General features: G+C 45.2%; 1 protein-coding gene across 3 annotated transcripts in view; it reads left to right on the top strand.

Moving 5' to 3' along the window:
• Positions 1-20577, top strand: part of ZSWIM8 (zinc finger SWIM-type containing 8) — a 2353271-nt gene that overhangs the window by 2021980 nt on the left and 310714 nt on the right. The gene's annotated exons all lie outside the window — the stretch shown is intronic.

The raw sequence follows: 20577 nt of genomic DNA, 5'->3' as shown, positions 1-20577 counted from the left end.
AGCAACGTGTATGATTTCCGTTTAGAACTTGCTTCATTGCCGGTCAAAGTGAATATGGACAAAGTAAAACACTTGGAAAGGCCGAGCAGACTCTTAACAGAACCGCTTCTGATAGATACTTCTTCCCATAGGTTACTCACCATAGAAATTTCTTCTGGGCGCAAGAAAGCCTTTCCTCAGCAATGGCTGTCTACTGCCTGTAACTGGTGCTAGATGCTTCGGTCGCAGCTTCTTACGCACCCAAATGTGAAGTCTTTAGGGTATATATGCGTAACTAGCAAGTTAGTTTTAGCTCCTGTTTTTTTTCCCACGCTTCAGCGATTCTGTTCTGAGCTCTAGTCTGTGTTTCACCCAAAGATTCCTCAGGAAAACCGGCAGCTGTTAGATAATATGCACCCCTTAAGGTCTTGGAGTATAAACCCTGTCAACACTGTCTTACAAAGATATCCTTTTCAGATTCACACAACACTTGTATATGACATAATGGAGCCAATCACGACCCCTTGTCTAGAGATTCTTGCTCTTTGACACATCTGATGGCCATCGGGGAGTAGGAGACCAAGCTATTTTTGATTAAACAAGGTAATTTTAAGAATTCCCCATGCCCTCCTTAAAATAAGTAACTGGAGAAGGAACGATTCCTTAAAGTATCTTCCACCCAAAAACACAAAACATGGCATATAAATGGGAAATCATCATCTTCCTAAAAAGAATCAGTCCTACTCGCAGGACTGTTCAGCGTCTCAACCTTCTGTAGTAACCTGTGTTGTATTTATTTGGTTATTTACTCCCTAGCTGCTCAGCCAGTGTGAAAGTGATGCATGGAATGTTGGTGTGAGAGTCTTGAATGGAATGTTTGGGCGCCTGGATGCTTAAGTATGTCAGTTGGAGTATGTCGGAAACAATTGACCAAACTCTTCACGGCACATGTCAACTTTTGTTTTCAAACAGTTTTGTGAGTTTATTATACTTTTGCTCACTTATGCAGCGTGGTCAGTTAAACCGCTCACTGCGGTTTAGATTTGTAAAAGTGCCTGTGCACCTTACTGTGTTAATGACTCTTTCGGAGGGGTTGCAGCACTCTCTATGATGTTTGTTCTTCTATTCTGCCTCAAGCTGCTTTGCGATGCTTTAAGCTAGGACGTGCCTTGAACTCTTAGGACGTCACCTTCCTATCTGGAATTTCGCAAGCAACTGAAGACCTTCTTGTTCTCCAGATCTGTAGCAGCCTAGCCCTCCTCTCCGTCTCCTCTGATCCATAGCTATCTAGCGCCATGAAACCGTTTCGGTATAAGAGCGCTCTATAAATATTTTAAAATTCAAATTCAATTCAAATTCAACCACCCGGCGCAGCGGAGGTTGCATGCCGCCATCTTGTGGTTGGATTTAGCCGCAAGTCCTGGAGTATGTGTTGTCCCACAATGTCCATTTTGATTCAGAACACTTTCTGCCAACCACGACCTAAGCAGTCAGACCCTGGTGCACTGTTGCTCCGCTATTCCTTTTGGAATCATTAACCTTTTGGTTGTGTCTCGCTTTGCCCAGCCTCCATATCTTCGGGTCTAGACATCTGCGTGTGTTCTTTCTTGGTTGCACCGGATTTTGAAGAGTGGGCACATTGCATGTTCCTCGTGTATGGCTATTCTACTCAAGGAAGGAACATTTTGGTAAAGCACCTGTGTCTGGATGCCACCATTTTACTAAATTTTGACTTTGGATTGGTTTATATATTTTTAATACACATTTACATGCTTCTCTGGAAATGTTATTACTACGCTGCATGTAATTCCTGTGGGGGTCCCCTGACATTTAAAGTTTTCTTCAGTTTGCAGCTAACGTTTTCTTTTAGGGGCAAAGGCATTGAAAACAATTCACTTTTCTTTTGTTTAGTCCTCATGGTTATTGGAATTGGTCTGATTCCAAATCTAGTGTGACCAACTTTGCTTGCAATTTGCTGTTAATGTGTGACAGTTTGTGTTACATGCCTGTTGGTGTCAATAAGTATTAAGTGTGGCCATAGTAGCATTACTCAGATGAGGGGTCCCTCACCGGCGTTGGGTTTCATTCTTTCATTGTGCAAGTTTTTACCTGGTTAGTGTCCACGCAATCTTGTATTATGCACACTACAGTTCTTGGCTACGAATCACCCTTATCGCAGATGATGGGTTTTAGTCACTTTCAACGTATCTACACAGTTCATGGTGTAGTCACCTGGTGTTTCACATTTTGTTTTTGTAGTGGGTTTTAGTCCCATCTACGTAGTTCTAATGGGCACAAGTCCCATGTTTTTGTAGTGGGTGTTAGTCCCATTTACGCAGTTCCAGTGGCTACATGACCCATGTTTTTGTAGTGGGTGTTAGTCCCATTTATGCAGTTCTAATTGGCACAAGTTCCATATTTTTGTAGTGGGTTTTAGTCCCATCTACGCAGTCAGTAGTGGGTTTTAGTCCCATCTACGTGGTTCTAATGGGTACAAGTCCCATGTTTTCTATTGTTCTCTGCACGTTCATAGCCTCCTCATAGAGGGTCTAATGGGTACGAGTCCCATGTGCTCTGTTCTGTGTATGTTTCTAACCTCCTCACACGAATTCTAGGAGGATGATGGGTGGGTAATGTATATTTTAGGTACATTTATCTATGCATCTCCTCTACATTGTTTATTTTTATTGCATGTACTTATTGTACATCTTGTGTATGTTTTCTCTGAATTTTCTTTCCTTTCTCTTGTTCTTCGGTCTTAACCTGTTTAATTTTTTGCTGTACTTTGGTCTTAACCTGTTATTTAATTTTCTCTTTCTATTGTACTCACCATAGAAATTTCTTCTGGGCGCAAGAAAGCCTTTCCTCAGCAATGGCTGTCTACTGCTTGTAACTGGTGCTAGATGCTTCGGTCGCAGCTTCGCACGCACCCAGATGTGAAGTCTCTAGGGTATATATGGTTAACTAGCAAGTTAGTTTTAGCTCCTGTTTTTTTTCCCACGCTTCATCGATGCTTTTCTGAGCTCTAGTCTGTGTTTCACCCAAAGATTCCTCAGGAAAACCGGCAGCTGTTAGATAATATGCACCCCTTAAGGTCTTGGAGTATAAACCCTGTCAACACTGTCTTACAAAGATATCCTTTTCAGATTCACACAACGCTTGTATATGACATAATGGAGCCAATCACGACCCCTTGTCTTGAGATTCTTGCTCTTTGACACATCTGATGGCCATCGGGGAGTAGGAGACCAAGCTATTTTTGATTAAACAAGGTAATTTTAAGAATTCCCCATGCCCTCCTTAAAATAAGTAACTGGAGAAGGAACGATTCCTTAAAATATCTTCCACCCAAAAACACAAAACATGGCATATAAATGGGAAATCATCATCTTCCTAAAAAGAATCAGTCCTACTCGCAGGACTGTTCAGCGTCTCAACCTTCTGTAGTAACCTGTGTTGTATTTATTTGGTTATTTACTCCCTAGCTGCTCAGCCAGTGTGAAAGTGATGCATGGAATGTTGGTGTGAGAGTCTTGAATGGAATGTTTGGGCGCCTGGATGCTTAAGTATGTCAGTTGGAGTATGGGCTAAGCAGCAGGCAGACTGCTCCTGGAGGGGCTGTATCTCTACTAATTATCTACATGTAACTGTTCTCAATAAATCCATTTGAAACTACATCCTGGCTACGGCCATCGTTACTACACGTGCTTTTAAGAAGAACTCTGAAACAAGAAATCTCTTTAAAAAAACCTACAGAAACTAAGAAGAAAACCTCCAGTCTGAAGTACAAGGCGTGTCAGCCCCACCAGTGTCCTTTTCACCGGACATCCCCTGTGTGCTTGTACTTCTTTGTGCTAAAGGATTCGCTGTTCCTGCTTCTGTGAAATCTTGTGTGATCCTGAGCACTTATCAGTGAACAGCCCAGCCTGGACATGCTTCATTGGTCTACTTAAATGACTTTTCCAAGTGGATAGCTTGTGTGATCCTGAGCACTGTCTACTGTGTACTTTCTTCTGTGACAACTTGTGTGATCTTGAGCATTTTCCCCTGCTCTTCGCCAGTCTTCCTCACACTGCGTGACCCCAGCACAAGTGTGGAGCGTTCACAAGGAAATCCTGAACCAGCGGCACAAGTCTGTGATTATTCTCAAGCTGGACACCAGTGTGAGAAGTTGGCCTGGTATATGCTGTCCACTAATTAAAGTGGGCACCTAGCACCAGTCCAAACAACCCTTATTGATGATTATGTCAAAGATAACCTTTATGAAAGCTATCCTAGTGGTGGCTGTGGAGAGCAGCCTTCAGGCTGTCTCAAAGGAATGTAAAGTAGCTTGTTTTACCAGATTAGAACCTCCTGAGTAACAAAATGAAAGGAGAACCACACAAAAGATATATAAAATATATGTATGTATTACTAAACACTCTCTACTAACCTCTTTATCAGATTAGATCACAAAGCACACAGTTTTAAATCACTAGAACGACAGTAAAATGCACAATACACAGTGGGCTCCAGGGGGAGACCAAACCATATACTAAGAAAGTGGTATAACAACTACAACTTAACTAGACACCGTGCCTGGAGCACGTAGAATCGCTGGGACACCAAGGAAGCACCCTAAGTAGTGTCACAGGGACCCACGGAGGACGGGTGCAGTGTGAGAACACAGACGCTAGCTCCGTACAACTCTATGTGAGTTGCGGTTGGAAAATTAAAGATTAAAGACACTACGGAGAGGACCTCACGCAAACCCTTTGGAACACAGAAGGTTCTAAGGCCAGTACCCTTGTGAGTACTGGAGTACCCGTGTTACCATTCCCAGGGGAGCCGGGTATATAGGTGTCAAGTGATGTTGGAAACCTTCGTCGTTTTCAATGGCGTGACTCAAAGTGCTGCTGCCGGGAAGATGAAACGTATCCAGTGGAATCCAAGCCTGGATACAAGGTGAGAATAACCTGAAAGCAGAGGGGACAGAGTCTGGGTCACTTCAGGGTGACCAGGGGCTCGGTAGATGAATGCCCACCGATGTCGGGTGCTTCAAGTTAGATGACCAGATGCTTGACTCTGCAGCCACGGGGACCAGGAGACTTCGACGACAACCAAAGTCTGGAGGTGAGCTGTCCCACGAAGGATGTCAAGTGCTGAGGGGGTCAGTGTCCGGATTAAATACCAACAAGCCTTGGCAAATGCACCCCACGCGGGCAGAGGACACCAGTCCCGGTGTGGACCAGCAAGGTCCAGGAGATTCTCCAAGCTATGGGGAGTCAGGGCACGTCTGGAGCAACCAGGAAAGCCCAAGAGAAGACTGTTACCTTCACAGGGACCCACAGTCCAATGGACCAGGGATCGCGAAAGGACCTTGAGCTGAATCACAAATTACCAGCCCACGGAACACTTGTGGAGTGTAGGCCGGAAATCTTCGGTGCAATTACTGCTCGAGGTCAGGACTACACGTAGCCCAAAGCTCAGCCTCCAGGATCGGCAAAAAGCATATGCTGCTGCAAAAGTACACGGTGCACAGGGGTTCGGGTTGCATGGTCCCCACAAGGGATACTGGTGTCCGAATTGCTGAGAGGGCAGATCGACCTCCGGGACGCTCAGGAACCCACCTCCAGTGTTTCAGAAATCTTCGGAGTCCTCAGGAGCTCGGGAGATGCAAACCTGTCAGATGTGTTAAAGGTGTCTTCCTCGCAGGGGAGTAACTCATTACTCCAAGGGAGATTCTTCAGTCATCCAACATAGTGTAGATCGTCGAAGTACTTGGTTTCTGCTTGCAGAGTTTAGATCAGGTAAAATCTAAGACCTGTAGTCAGGGTTCCTACTTTATACCCAAGAAAGGGGTGGGACAAACTCTGGGGACCCACCTATGGGAGGGTCAGGACAGAGGGGTGGCTACACCCATGTCCTTTTCCAGTTTCGCGCCAGAGCAGGAGCCATACCGTTTGAACTGGACTATGCACAGGGACACCAAATGTGCCCCCAGTGCAGCCTTCAAACACTCTCAGAGTACACCCACTCAACCCCAATACACTAAATCCTGTCTGGGAGTTGGTCACACCTCCCTGTGTCAGGAAACCTATTGTCAAGCCTTCCCCTGCTCGAGCTTGGCACAGCAACAGTAGGGCAGACTCGTGTCTGTGGCTGGCAGCATCCATTTTGTGATGCCCAGGTCGAGAAAGCTGGTACTGGGTAGCGTGGTGTGTCACATAAGTCCCTCTAGAAGGGTGGAATCATACCTCCCCCGCCAGTTACTGGCGGGGAGGTATGACTCCAAGGTGTTTGACACAAAACACAACATGTTTCTAAGCAGCCGTTTTAAAGTTAGCATTTACCGTGAGGTTATAATGTACCACAATATATATGGTTGGCTGCATCACAAACGACCCCGGAAAATAGGTTTTGAAGGCTGCAGAGGGCTCTGCTCATGCATGGGCACCCTCTCACATAAAACCCAGCACCCTGCCTTCAGGATTGATAAGGCCTGCCGTAGGGGTGACTGATAGGTTTATATGTGCAGTGATTTAGAATAGATATAGTGAACCCATATCTAAGTAAGGGGTGCATGCACCACCTTACATGGGCTGCAGTAGCAGACCTGTGGTGTCAGTTTGAATGGTCTCTCAGGGGTAGCATAATACATGCTGCAGCCCTTGGGAGGCCTCTGGGGTCCCTATGCCTTAGGTACATAGTATACCATATACTAGGGACTGATAAGGGTACCCCAGTATCCAATCTGGAGTGTACCTAAAGTACATGCAATCATTTTAGAGGAGAAAGCAGCTTGACTGGGGTCCTGGATAGCAGGATCCTAGTCAGTCTGAGTCGAAAATAGTGAAACATCAGCAAAAAGTGGGGGTAACTATAAGAAGCAGATACTACTGTCCTACAACCAGCACACGCAAGGAGTGCTCTGACTTATTTCACGGAATACTCGACAACGATCAACAACTGAACACTAGATCAATGGCTCAACTGCTCAATATGGGATAATTTATGGCGTTTATGCCTAGAGTGTTCCCCCCCCTCACTACAACCATTGGTCTCTTCTAAATAGATTTGTCTGGAGATTTGCTACACATGTTTTACTTGTGTGGATCAATGTCTATAATTTCATTTCAGGTGCTTTCCTCAGTGGCGTTACGTTTGGGAATCCTGTTTACACGCGAGGACACGCTTCTAGCATTCAAGTTACTACAGCCGCTTAAGACCTACCAGAATACCATGTGGTATGTCGGAAACAATTGACCAAACACTTCACGGCACATGTCAACTTTTGATTTCAAACAGTTTTGTGAGTTTATTATACTTTTGCTCACCTATGCAGCGTGGTCAGTTAAACCGCTCACTGCGGTTTAAATTTGTAAAAGTGCCTGTGTACCTTACTGTGTTAATGAGTCTTTCGGAGGGGTTGCAGCACTCTCTATGATGATTGTTCTTCTATTCTGCCTCAAGCTGCTTTGCGATGCTTTAAGCTAGGACGTGCCTTGAACCACCCGGAGCAGCGGAGGTTGCATGCCGCCATCTTGTGGTTGGATTTAGCCGCAAGTCCTGGAGTACGTGTTGTCCCACAATGTCCATTTTGATTCAGAACACTTTCTGCCAACCGCGACCTAAGCAGTCAGACCCTGGTGCACTGTTGCTCCGCTATTCCTTTTGGAATCATTAACCTTTTGGTTGTGTCTCGCTTTGCCCAGCCTCCATATCTTCGGGTCTAGACATCTGCGTGTGTTCTTTCTTGGTTGCACCGGATTTTGAAGAGTGGGCACATTGCATGTTCCTCGTGTATGGCTATTCTACTCAAGGAAGGAACATTTTGGTAAAGCACCTGTGTCTGGATGCCACCCTTTTACTAAATTTTGACTTTGGATTGGTTTATATATTTCTAATACACATTTACATGCTTCTCTGGAAATGTTATTACTACGCTGCATGTAATTCCTGTGGGGTCCCCTGACATTTAAAGTTTTCTTCAGTTTGCAGCTAACGTTTTCTTTTAGGGGCAAAGGCATTGAAAACAATTCACTTTTCTTTTGTTTAATCCTCATGGTTATTGGAATTGGTCTGATTCCAAATCTAGTGTGACCAACTTTGCTTGCAATTTGCTGTTAATGTGTGACAGTTTGTGTTACATGCCTGTTGGTGTCAATAAGTATTAAGGGCCAGATGTAGGTAATTTTAATTTACCACCTCTTAAATACCGATTCATACCGAATCGGTATTTAAGAGGTGGTAAAATAGAGGGGGGGGGGTGAAGGTATTTCAGATTCGGTAAATACCGAATCGTTAAGATTGGGTATTTACCGATTCTGTAAATACCGATTCGGTATTGCCCATTGATTCCTATGGGCCTTGCAGCCCATAGGAATCAATGGGCAATACCGATTCTGTAATTACAGATTCGGTAAATACCGATTTTAGCAAGGGTGCAGGGGGTGTCACTTTAACACCCTCTGGCACCCCAAAAATAGGCATGTGCGCCATGTGGCACACAGACATGCCCTAAGGGCATGTCTGTGTGTCACATGGCACAGGTGTGCATGCACACATGTGCATGCACACCTGGATTCGGTATTTTACCACCCAATTGGATTGGGTGGTAAAATACCGATTCTTAAAGCCCTGTGGCACTCTGACATGTGCCTACATCTGCATTTACAGAATCAGTATTTTACCGAGTCTGTATTTACCGATTCGGTAATTTTACCGAATCGGTAAATACAGAATTGGTAAAATACCGATTCTGTAAATGCATGCCCTACATCTCAAAATCCAATTACCGGTCGGTAACGGCTAAATTCGGCCGTTACCGACCGGTAATTGGCCACCTACATCTGGCCCTAAGTGTGGCCATAGTAGCATTACTCAGATGAGGGGTCCCTCACTGGCGTTGGGTTTCATTCTTTCATTGTGCAAGTTTTTCCCTGGTTAGTGTCCACGCAATCTTGTATTATGCACACTACAGTTCTTGGCTACGAATCACCCTTATCGCAGATGATGGGTTTTAGTCACTTTCAACGTATCTACACAGTTCATGGTGTAGTCACCTGGTGTTTCACATTTTGTTTTTGTAGTGGGTTTTAGTCCCATCTACGTAGTTCTAATGGGCACAAGTCCCATGTTTTTCTAGTGGGTGTTAGTCCCATTTACGCAGTTCCAGTGGCTACATGACCCATGTTTTTGTAGTGGGTGTTAGTCCCATTTATGCAGTTCTAATGGGCACAAGTCCCATGTTTTTGTAGTGGGTTTTAGTCACGCAGTCAGTAGTGGGTTATAGTCCCATCTACGTGGTTCTAATGGGTACAAGTCCCATGTTTTCTATTGTTCTCTGCACGTTCCTAGCCTCCTCATAGGGGTTCTAATGGGTACGAGTCCCATGTGCTCTGTTGTTCTGTGCATGTTTCTAACCTCCTCACACGGATTCTTATGGGTACGAGTCCCACGTGTTTGTTCTTTTCACTTTTCCAACCTTCATATAGAGATTCTAATGGGTATGAGACCCATGTGTTTTTAAAAATTATAGGCGGATGATGGGTGGGTAATGTATCTTTTAGGTACATTTATCTATGCATCTCCTCTACATTGTTTATTTTTATTGCATGTACTTATTGTACATCTTGTGTATGATCTCTGAATTTTCTTTCCTTTCTCTTGTTCTTCGGTCTTAACCTGTTTAATTTTTTGTTGTACTTTGGTCTTAACCTGTTATTTAATTTTCTCTTTCTATTGTACTTACTCTTGTATACCCCCATTGTATTTTCTTCTTTACTCATGCCTTATTTTCTTTGGTTTCTTTGCTATGATCATTTCACGCTTTGTGCCCACTTTTTTCTCGCTTTTTATCTACTTTTCCAATTGTCTTTTTCTTGGGGTTCCCTTTGTTCAAACCTTCCTCTTCTTGGTGGTTGCTAATTTTGTTTTGTAGAAGAAGGGAAGGTATGTAGTAACCTGTGTTGTATTTATCTGGTTTCTTACTCCCTAGCTGCTCGGCCAGTGTGAATGTGATGCATGGAATGTTGGTGTGAGAATCTTGAACGGAATGTTTGGGCTCCTGGATGCTTGAATATGTCAGTTGGAGTATGGGCTGAGCAGCAGGCAGACTGCTCTTGGTGGGGCTGTATCTCTACTACTTATCTACATGTAACTGGTCTCTCAATACATCCACTTGAAACTACATCCTCGCTACGGACATTGTTACTACAGAATTTTGGCGAACACTACACATGCTTTTAAGAAGGACTCTGAAACAAGAAATCTCTTAAGGAAACCTACAGAAACTAAGAAGAAAACCTCCAGTCTGAAATACATGGCTTGTCAGCCCCACCAGTGTTCTTTTCACTGGACATCCCCTGCCTGCTTGTACTTTTTTGTGCTAAAGGATTACCTATTCCTGCTTCTGTGACATCTTGTGTGATCCTGCGCACTTATCAGTGAACATGTAACTGGTCTCAATAAATCCACTTGAAACTACATCCTATCTACGGGCCTCGTTACTACACCTTTGTCCCCTGACTTCCTTCTCTTCCTTATTGCTAGAGCCTATTCTTGTTCTGAAGAAAAAGAATCCTAATTTTCTGTATCCATCTCAGGTTGAGACATTATAACTGGCCATTATTAATATTTACAGGACAATCACATTCCCATTGGACCATTTCTCAAGGGAGGGCCGTTTACTGTTTGATTGGCTATTTCAGTGGCTCTTGCACCACTTAACTCAGCTCTCTTTGAAATCTCTGGGTTTTGCTCCACTTACAAAGAGGCTCCTGCCTACTATGTCATTGTCCCACTGGCCCTAAGTGCTGCTTTAGATGCTGACGGTGCATCACACTCAATGTTTGCATACGTTATGTGAAAAGTAAAGTTGTGCGCCTTTTTTGTTGACAAACCTTGGTTGCAATAGTTTGGAAGGGTCCAGAAATTCTCCTAGAAGAAGTAACTTTTTAGAATAGAATCCAGTGTCTTGGAATTGCCCAGTAAGAATTATGACAGCATAATGGTAGACAGGTCTGAGGCCAACATCCACCTCCTTCCTTTTAACTTTACAGACGCTGTGCTAGCCTTTAACTAGACCAACAACATTCAATTGATCTTGGCACATCTCATCACCAGAACATCACATTATCTGCCCCCAAAGGGCAGAGTTTGTATACCCTTTCTGGACCTGTGGCTCCTAAACCTTTTCATTCAGCAAGAAAAGTTCAAAATGCTGTTTCTGAGCCAAGTTTGGCTGGCCCTGGATGCACGGGATGGGATGGTGTCTCTGGATCTCCTGGGCGTATTTCCAACTGCCAGTCCTCACGGTTCACAGGCACTACCTATGAATCACTCTGAGGTTCAAATACTACCAAGTTGCTATTGATCCAGTGGTAATTTCACGGTAATTTCTCAATGCGAAACCTAATTTACCTCTAATTTACCGCTTTAAAGGTGATGGACCTTTGACACCGTGTATCACTTCCAGGGGACTTTACTATTTCATAAACATGAACAATCAAAATGTAATTAATATTTAGGCCAATAAAGACCATTGTGAGTATTTTATTTATTTATTTTTTTATTATTATTTTTAAAATTTTAATGAATCATTGACAATTGACAAATGGTCATGGCACATGAAAATACAAAGTATTATGTAAATAAACATCAGCAAGATCAGAAAGTGCAGATACCACAGATCGCATTTCCCCTACTAGAAAGAGAGCAAAAGAAGAAAAAAAAGGAAGGGAGAAAAAAAAAAGAAAGTCTTAAAGGAGGAAGGAGAATACAGACATTGAGTGAGGAAAATCTGATAAAATATGCAAATATACAATGAGCCAAGATCCAAGATGTTTACCCCATCCAGCTAGCTATTGGCGACCAGATTTTCCTCCCCATTTCCCCATTTCCCCTCTCCTACGCCCCTTCAATCTGCATACAGCTGATTCCATATTATAAGTAGCTAATAGCTTAGCCCGCCAGATTATAAATGTAGGAGGATCAGGACTGATCCACTGAGCGGTAATGCATTTTCTGGCAATAGCCATTGCGACAAATAGAAATCCACTTTCGGATCTGGGCCGGGCCGAAGTCCCCTTACTCACTTCTGCCCCCAAGATAATCAAATCAGATGTTAAAGAAAACGATATGCAGAGTATCAGGTTCAAAAAGAGTTTGATATACTGAAGGAATTTGGCAAGATTGGGACAGCAAAAAAACATGTGAATCTTATCGGCAGCCCATGCCCCACAACTACTGCATGAACTACCCCGTGGGCCAGCCCATTTGTAGACCTTCCCCGGAGTATAATATAAGTCAAATACCAACGTATAGTGTTGGGTCCTCAGGCTGCCGGTAATTAAAATCTGGTTGACAAATTCCAGAGACATCTTCTTTACCAAACTTCCTTCTCCATCTATCAATTTGAATCGGCAAGTCATCAGGGAGACCGGCCAACAGCATTTGATATATTGTCCCAATACGAGATCTATTCCCTATTATGTCAACCAGGGGTATTTTACACATGTTTGCCTCTGTTTGTGCCATAGTTTTACCCAGGTAACTCCTGATCTGCAAGAATTTAAAAAAGTGTATCATAGAAAGGCCAAACTTCTCTTGTAGGTTAGAAAAGGAAGTGATTTGTACCCCACAGCAGACATCGCCCAGGACATTAATCCCTAAGTTACCCCAGCTAGACACAGTTAGATCTTGAAAAATTGAGGGTAAGAGTCTATATGACGAGAACGGGGTGTAAGCATTAATATTTGAAATGCCAAGCTTCCGACGTGTCTTTTTCCAGATAGAATAAGCTGATTGAATGATTCTAAATTTTTGTAATAGCTCGGCTCTAGAAATTTTACTACACATTGACCAGCAGCCTCGCCAAGTGCTACTTCATAAATAGTAGGTCTAGCAGCAACGGGAACTACTGCGTTAGTCCCGACCAGCAATATCCCCATGTGTTGTAGTAATGCAGCCCAGTGATAAGGGAGAAGGCTGGGCATCCCCCAACCCCCAAGTCTAGGTAAGATCATTCATTTAACTCCTCTTATGGCTCTACGATACCCCCAAAGGAATCTAAAGCATGCCCTTTCGGCCTTAGAGATACAGGATGCCAGAGATTCTAAAGGTATTGGCCGAAATAAGTATACAAAATTAGGAAAAACCGTCATTTTGATGACATTGCATCGGCCATGCATTGATAGGTGTAGTTGGTCTAGTCTCTCAGGTGTCCTATTAATATTCCTTATTATCTGCAGGATGTTTAACTCTGGTATATGCTCCACTGATGCCATAATCTTTACTCCCAGATATGTTGCTACGGATACAGTTGGAACTTCTTCAGGGAATGAAGTAGCCGAATGTAGAATCTGTGTTTTGTCAATATTTAATTTGTAGCCCGACACGGAACCGCAATTTTCTGCTGACTCCTTTAATGCCGGGAGAGCTGATCTTATATTGGATTTGAAAACAGCAATATCATTGGCGTACACTAGTGTTTTATAAGCGGTACTGTTAACCATAACAGCTTTAATTGATGTGTTTGCATCCAATTTATTCTGAAAAGGATCAATATAAATTGCAAATAATAGCGGGGAACAGGGACAACCCTGCCGGGTTCCTCTGCTTATAGTAAATGGTTTAGATTCCTGATCAGATATCCGGATACAGGCCTCAGGAAGTACATAAAGTGCCTGTACTGCTTGTATAAAATCCTTAGGCCTTTTGCATGCAGTGCGGAACAGAGAAATCCCCAGGAGACACTGTCGAACGTTATCTCTGCGTTCAACAGGATCATCCTGAGAGGTGTCTTCGTAGCCTGAGCCCAATCAAACAGAGGTATGGCGCGCCTGAGGTGGTCCGATGTCTCTCGACCCGAGAAAAACCTGTGTTGGCTGTTGTTAACCAATGGAGTAATAACCTTGCCCAACCTTAGGGCAATTATTTTAGAGTAGATCTTACTGTCAGCACATATCTGAGAGATGGATCTGTATGATGATGGGCTGAGCCCAGGTTTATCCTTTTTTTTTAAAAGTACTCTAGTGGTTTTGCGCCAGGAGTCAGGAACCTGGCCCTTCTGGGCCAGTTAAAAGAAAGATTCAAGCTCGCCTCAAAGTGTTTGCCGGAACGTGCCGTAAAATTCCAGTGGTAACGCATTGGGCCGACAGCCTTACCGGCTTCTAGCAAGGTTAGAGCAAGTTCGACCTCATCCCTCGTAATTGAAGCTGACAGCGTCTCGCTTTGTTCCGGGGTAACCTTCGAAGTTTCGTGGTCCTGCAGAATTTCCTCCCCAGATATCGCTTCTACATGTCTACCGGCAGTATATAACTCCTGATAGAAATCCTGAAAAACCTTCAGGACCTCAACCGGTGAGTCCTGGATCTGGCCTGATTGATCCTGAATACGAGGGATTCTATTAAGAACTCCCCTTTGTTGCATACATTTAGCCATCAATCTGACTGAGTTCTCCCCATATTCATATATATCCGCCCGATGCTGTGCGAATTTAATAGCCAATTCATCCCCAAAAAATTGGTGTATTCTGGCCTTTGCAACTGCTATCTGCTGCAAGCATTCATCCGGTTGTGGCATGCACTGATTACCCGCATAAGCTCTTCCTCTGCCTTCCGCAGCTGTTCCACCCAGCTATTGACCTTCTCGTTTGCCATCCTTTGTTGGTAAAGGGAGATGCTGAGTGTCTGGCCCCGTACTGCCGCTTTGAAAGCATCCCAAACTATTATTTCAGGTGCAGTGCCCTTATTGATGTTAAAAAGCTTGATAATCCATTTGGTCATATGTTGACAGTATGCCTGATCTAGTAATAGCTACCTATCAAACGTCCAGGTCGCAGGAAGTTGTAGGAAGCAGCTCATTGGGAACTCGATCACTAACGGGTTGTGATCTGATATTATCTTTGGAAAAAGCTCGATATTAGCATTTTCGGCGATTTGATCAGATACAAAAAATAGTCCAATCAGACAAATTTGAGGTGAGGCTCTGAAAAATAACTACCCTGGCTCCGTCTGCCTATGCCAAGTATCGATCAGTCCGTGTTCCCTGATCAATCCCTGTAGAGCCCTAAAAGTCTTGTCCTTTCTTCCCTGATAAGGAATGTTGCTAAAAAGGTTGAAGCTGCTATTCAAGTGGATATTAAAATCACCACAAAGGATTACCGGAGCAGGCCATAAAGCCAATTCTATACTAAAAAAAATCTGGATTTCTGGATCATCAAGATTTGACCCAGACAAAGAGCAGATAGTGAGAGGGATGCCTAGAATTATAATTTCAGCAATTACCCATCAGCCTAACTTATCCTCCTTGATTCGCTTACTAATTGCGATGCCGTGCTTAACTAGAATAGCTATCCTCGTGTGGTAGTGGCTTGGCGAGAGCATGCAAGGAGATCAAAACCCAGATCCTTTAGCCACCCACGATTGTTCCAGGGAATATGTGTTTCTTGTAGGCACAGTGCGTCTATATTCATATATCTTATAAGCTTGGAAAGTAAGCCTCTTTTTTTCTATCATTAAGATCCCAAGTGTTTAAGGAGCAAATTCAGATTTTACTTTTCCCATCCATCTGCCCTATAAGATGTAGGTATTTCAACATAGCAGAAATGAAAAGAAAGTTTGTTTTTTTAGGGAATTCCGCAGCAAAATATATTTATGCAGGCTTTCCTGTCTCGATGCAGTCTATTGCCATGACAATCCATATAAGATAGTGACTGTGCCCCCCACCCACCCTTCACCCCCTCCTCCCCACATCCCACCCTGCTTCTACCAGAAGCCCTCCCCCTTCCACCCACCCACCTTCACACCACATGAGGCGTGGGGATCGATGGTCCCTGGAGATGCAGAGCTAGCCCACCGCCTCCTCCACTAATCTAGAACCCCCTCCTCCCGAGACTGCGTGCCTTATTGTGAATAAACTAGAAATATTTGCCTATGCCTCCGAACTAATTACGGTACTCACAGATTCATGTACGAGTAAACAATAGTTTATTAGTTTACCCAAACAACAGTTTATGTTTTTCAATTAGTATTCAATTCATAAAAAAGATATTCAAACAGCAGACCTGAGACTGCTATCAACTTCATGTCATAGCCATACACACTTTCGAAAAACAATTTGTGCATATATACAGTGAAACAACAAATAATTGACTTTTTCAACAAAAAATGACAAAAAATGACTTTTACCGTAAACACATTTCACCACAAAAACAGTTGAATAACATGGACAATTTGACCATACATAAAAGAAAAACTTTTTACAGAAAAAAGAGAGAGACAAGAATGTTATTTCAAACAAGTTCAACTCCCAGGTCCTGAACCTTATGTAATCAGTTAAATATCAGGAACATTGCTCATTTTAGCATCATTAACATTGGCCAACTGGCCAGTGAAAAAGAGAAGGGGGGTGCCGACGCGTTTCGAATCCAGATTAATGAATTGCTGGATTCTCGTCAGGGCAGTATGATTCAAATCCGTGGGAACTTGTAATATTCTGCCCACAGTCGCTCCTATTTACATGAAAATGTCGTCTATGCCGTTCAGTTTACGCTGCACTATTCTTGGACACTATCGCAAGTTGTGCCGATGTCTTTTCAGCATTTGGGGTTGTGCTCATGTCATTTTTGAACACCGATCCGCGGTTTTCAAAAAATGGGGATTCTGTTTCTTAGGACGTGATAGCCCGACACAGTCTAGCTTCGCAAATCGCAATTGTTCATGAACCTCCGCTTAGTGTCCTCGCTCCAAACCGACACACTCAAGTCTGTGGATGTCCGTGTCTGCTTTTTGAATATCTTTTTTATGAATTGAATACTAATTGAAAAACATAAACTGTTGTTTGGGTAAACTAATAAACTATTGTTTACTCGTACATGAATCTGTGAGTACCGTAATTAGTTCGGAGGCATAGGCAAATATTTCTAGTTCATAGTAGTGAGGCCCTGCCTACCCTCCTTCCCATTGGGCCCAGCCACCCTTGTTTTTTCTGATTATTGTGAATAAAAGCAGAAAAAAGAAAAAAGCTAAGAGTAAAGGCAAACCATACTTAAATTATTGAGCACGAAGGAAAGCTCCCAGTGTCAGACAAATACAGTGCGATGCAAATCACATTCAACCCACAGATCCCTGTAGTGAAAGCATGAATTCTCTTGCTTGAATTTCAGACTGGAAGTAATGGGTCTGCCCCTAAAAGACCACCTTCAATTTGGCCGGGTTAAGCAAAAAAACCTGAGCCCCCCTTTGCCTGGAATAGCGGGATTAACTGATGCAATAACCATCTCTTTTCAAGTCAGCTGACAAAAGTCAGGCCTCACAAAGAATTTGCACCCCTTGCCGGCCCTTTTCCGATCAGGCCTGGCTACATCATACAAGGCTTCCCTGGCCAAGAAATTATTAAGACAGATCATGATAGCTCGTGGGCAATTATCAACCTGACCCCCTTTTCTCTACTGATTAAAGGGGAAGCGGTGGGACCTTTTGCAGCTGCATTTTCCAGACCCAGTGTCGAAGTTCGGGGAAAGCCTCCTCAAAAAGTTCAATCACGAACTGGCGGACATTTGTCCCCTCCTTGTCCTCCAGGATGCCCAAAATTCGGAGATTGTTCCTCCTTGATCGATTTTCCAAGTCAGTCAATTTCAGAAGTGTATCATCCTTCTTGGCTTGCAATGACTCGTCAGGATCTTCTGTGCGGCCAGCTCGTCTTCCAACTGGGAAATTCTTGTCTCTGCCTCTCCAATTCTTGTCGCAAAATCGGAACACGTCTTTGCAACCCTGCGTATTGCATTCTGAAGTTTCCGGCACGCACCTTGAGTCCGAAAACTCTCAGCTCTTGTTTCAGCCCGGTGGGCCGTAATAGACTGATAAATAGTGGAGAGAGTGATTTCTTGAGGTTCGTTGGAGTTGAAGCTGGCTACTCCAGGTAACGCAGCTCCAACTGGAGCGTCTTTTCCTTCCAAATTTGGTGAGAAAGGATAATCCCAGTTAAGTGAGCCGATCACGGTCCCGGTCTGCAGAGATAAGGCAGGTTGGTCTTTCAATTTTCCAACTGTCCCAGGTCTTTTCAAGGATTTGTCGCTCTCTTCCTCCCAATGCAAACTGCTAGTATCACTTTCTTCCCCCGCCCAGTCTTTTCCACAGCTGTCATCACACGAAGAGTTGGAGTGGTCTGACAGAGAGTAGAATATCTCAGCTAGATCCTCCGCCCTACATGTCAGCAAATTGTCAGCCTCCTTGCCTGGGTGACCCCGGTCCACTGCCCCTTTAATGTGTCCATTACTAGAAGAAACTCCATGTACCAGAATGCACTGGGCTGGTTGATCGAACGATGTTCCGGCTACCGGCTCTAGGGGGAGCACACCTGTCATGCTGCCGGCTTCCCCACTCTCACCAGGGAGGCTATCTGCACTGGTACATTCAGGCCCTTGGTCCAAAGTCCCCCCATCAGTTCCCCCTTCTGTGGACTCACCCCGGGTCAGCTCTATCGGAGTTAACACAGCATCCAGACCACAAAGGCAGTTTCAGGGGCGGGTGGAGGAGTACTGATTTTCGAGTTAGTTTTGACTCCTGCTGCTGGTTGCTTCGCACGAGTGGCAGCACCGTCCTTGCCCTAGAGTTGTACACCAACACCCAGCGTTTCCATGACAGTGCGGCGTCTTTCAACACCAGGACTTCCTCCTTGGACCGGATCAGTTTCTCCCGGACTGCCAGAGCACACTGGTGGCCCCCGCGCCTTAAGGCTCCTGGAAGCTGACTTCCCCGGCATGGATGGAGCTATGCCTGTAGCCAAAGCAAGAGAGGCTGTCAGACTGTGGGTTTTCCGAGTCGTTAACCTGCAAGGCAGCGGGACCTCCCACAACCAAAGCCACGAGCACCAAATCATTGACAGTGGGGGCTGGTAAGTTAACACTGCTACATCACCACTGCATCTGTCTCTTGCCAGATCAGAGTCGGGAAGGAGGGGGTCTAGCAGGGAAGGAGTGTGTGGTCAGCTCACTCAGTCGCAAGTGCAGCCGCCATCTTGCCTCTTCCGAATTGTGAGTATTTTAAAGGGTGTTATTTTCTAGTTAAAAGTTAAGGTTCTCTCACCCTTTATTCATTAGTCAAATATCAATCAGGTTACAGAATTTAAATGGGAAATATAGAATTAATACAGAACATATTATAGTTTGCATGGGGGCGTGGCTTCGGCGCGTAGCGGAATGCCTGCCTGCTAAGGGAGCTCCGCGCGCCGGAACCTTTACCTGGATAATACCATCCTTTTAGAACCCGCTGCGTGCTGCGAGACCCCCTCGGGACATAGCTTGGAGATTGTGGCACATATTGGTGGGATCAGAAGTCTTCTGCCCAGAGTGCTGCTCTTGAACAGGACGAGGCTGCAGCCGTGGAACGAGCGAAAATGGCGCCGGTCTGATGGGCGGTCTGAGAGGCCTGCGATCGACGTCGACTGTGGCGATCCTGATAGAGGCTGGTAGAAGCTTGTGGCCCCGCATTGCTGATGGTGGGAAGAGCAATGTACTATCAATCGGCACCGGTCAGGAGCGCAAATGTGAGGTGGTGAGATTCGGAGGACAGGTGGAGCTCGTGAACGGCGGATGGCCTTAGACTGAAGTACGCGGCGGTCTCCCCCTGAGGTGGCCGACTGGCTGTGATTTGCTGCGCTGGCCTGCCTGTGGTGCGGTCTTTCTTGAAGCCCGGAGCAGTGCTGCCCTGCGAGGCAAATCTGGTGCTCACGGAACGGCAGCAACGAAGAGGAGGCGAGTGGAGCTGGACTGGTGGGGTGAGTGGAGCTCTAAGGCGAGCTGGGCCTGGTTGATTTGGGCGGCGCGGCTTTCACGGGGTGCGGCGACCCGGTGTGTGGTGGTGCCTTGTGGGGACTGCGCTGCGGGGTCACGAGAGGCCGCAGCTTGCGTGGTGTTTCTCGACCGTTTTGGCCGGCTACTGGACTGTCCCGTGGCGCTTCGGGGGTGCTGTCTGGAGGTCGCCTCAGCTCTTTGCCTCTTTGCTTGTCCAAGTAACGGGCAGGCATGGTTGGGGGGCCACGGCGGGCCTCTCGGTTGCGGGGGGTAGTGGGAGTACTGACCCTGACGTGAGGCTGCTGACACGGGGCGCTGTACCGCCGGGCTGCGACGGACCGGTCACTATTGAAGATCTCTGGGAATATTTTACGAGGCAGACTGATGAAGGAGCCCTGCTGGCTGGAGTGGTGACACGGGAGGACAGATAGTGTAGCCTGTGCTCTGGGGGTGGTTTGCTGCCCTGACTAATCGCTGGGAGAAGGCATTTGCGAGTTGGGAGCAGAGGTGGCGCAAGGCGCTAGATATTATCGCAGCTGTGGCGGCCTCTTTGTGGACAGGACTAATCTGCATATTACTGTTTCGGTGACTGTACAGACCTGCTGGTCACCTGGAACCCGTGTCTTCAAGTATGGGCAAATCGGAGCCTAAGCAGGCCAAACTCCAATTTGAAAACAAACGGCTAACTCGTGCTGCTGACGGTATGGGTGAACAGAGTGAATCGCGCAGCGCCACAGGGCTCACAGAGGGCACGGAGGGTGATGATACCAGGTCCATATTGCTGGAATTGCGTGCTGGGATGAAGACAATAGATAGCATGA

The sequence above is a fragment of the Lissotriton helveticus genome, chromosome 5_1, assembly GCF_964261635.1.
Source record: "Lissotriton helveticus chromosome 5_1, aLisHel1.1, whole genome shotgun sequence".
NCBI lineage: Eukaryota > Metazoa > Chordata > Amphibia > Caudata > Salamandridae > Lissotriton > Lissotriton helveticus.
Note: the sequence above shows the minus strand (reverse complement) of the source record. Positions and strands in the feature narration are given on the sequence as shown.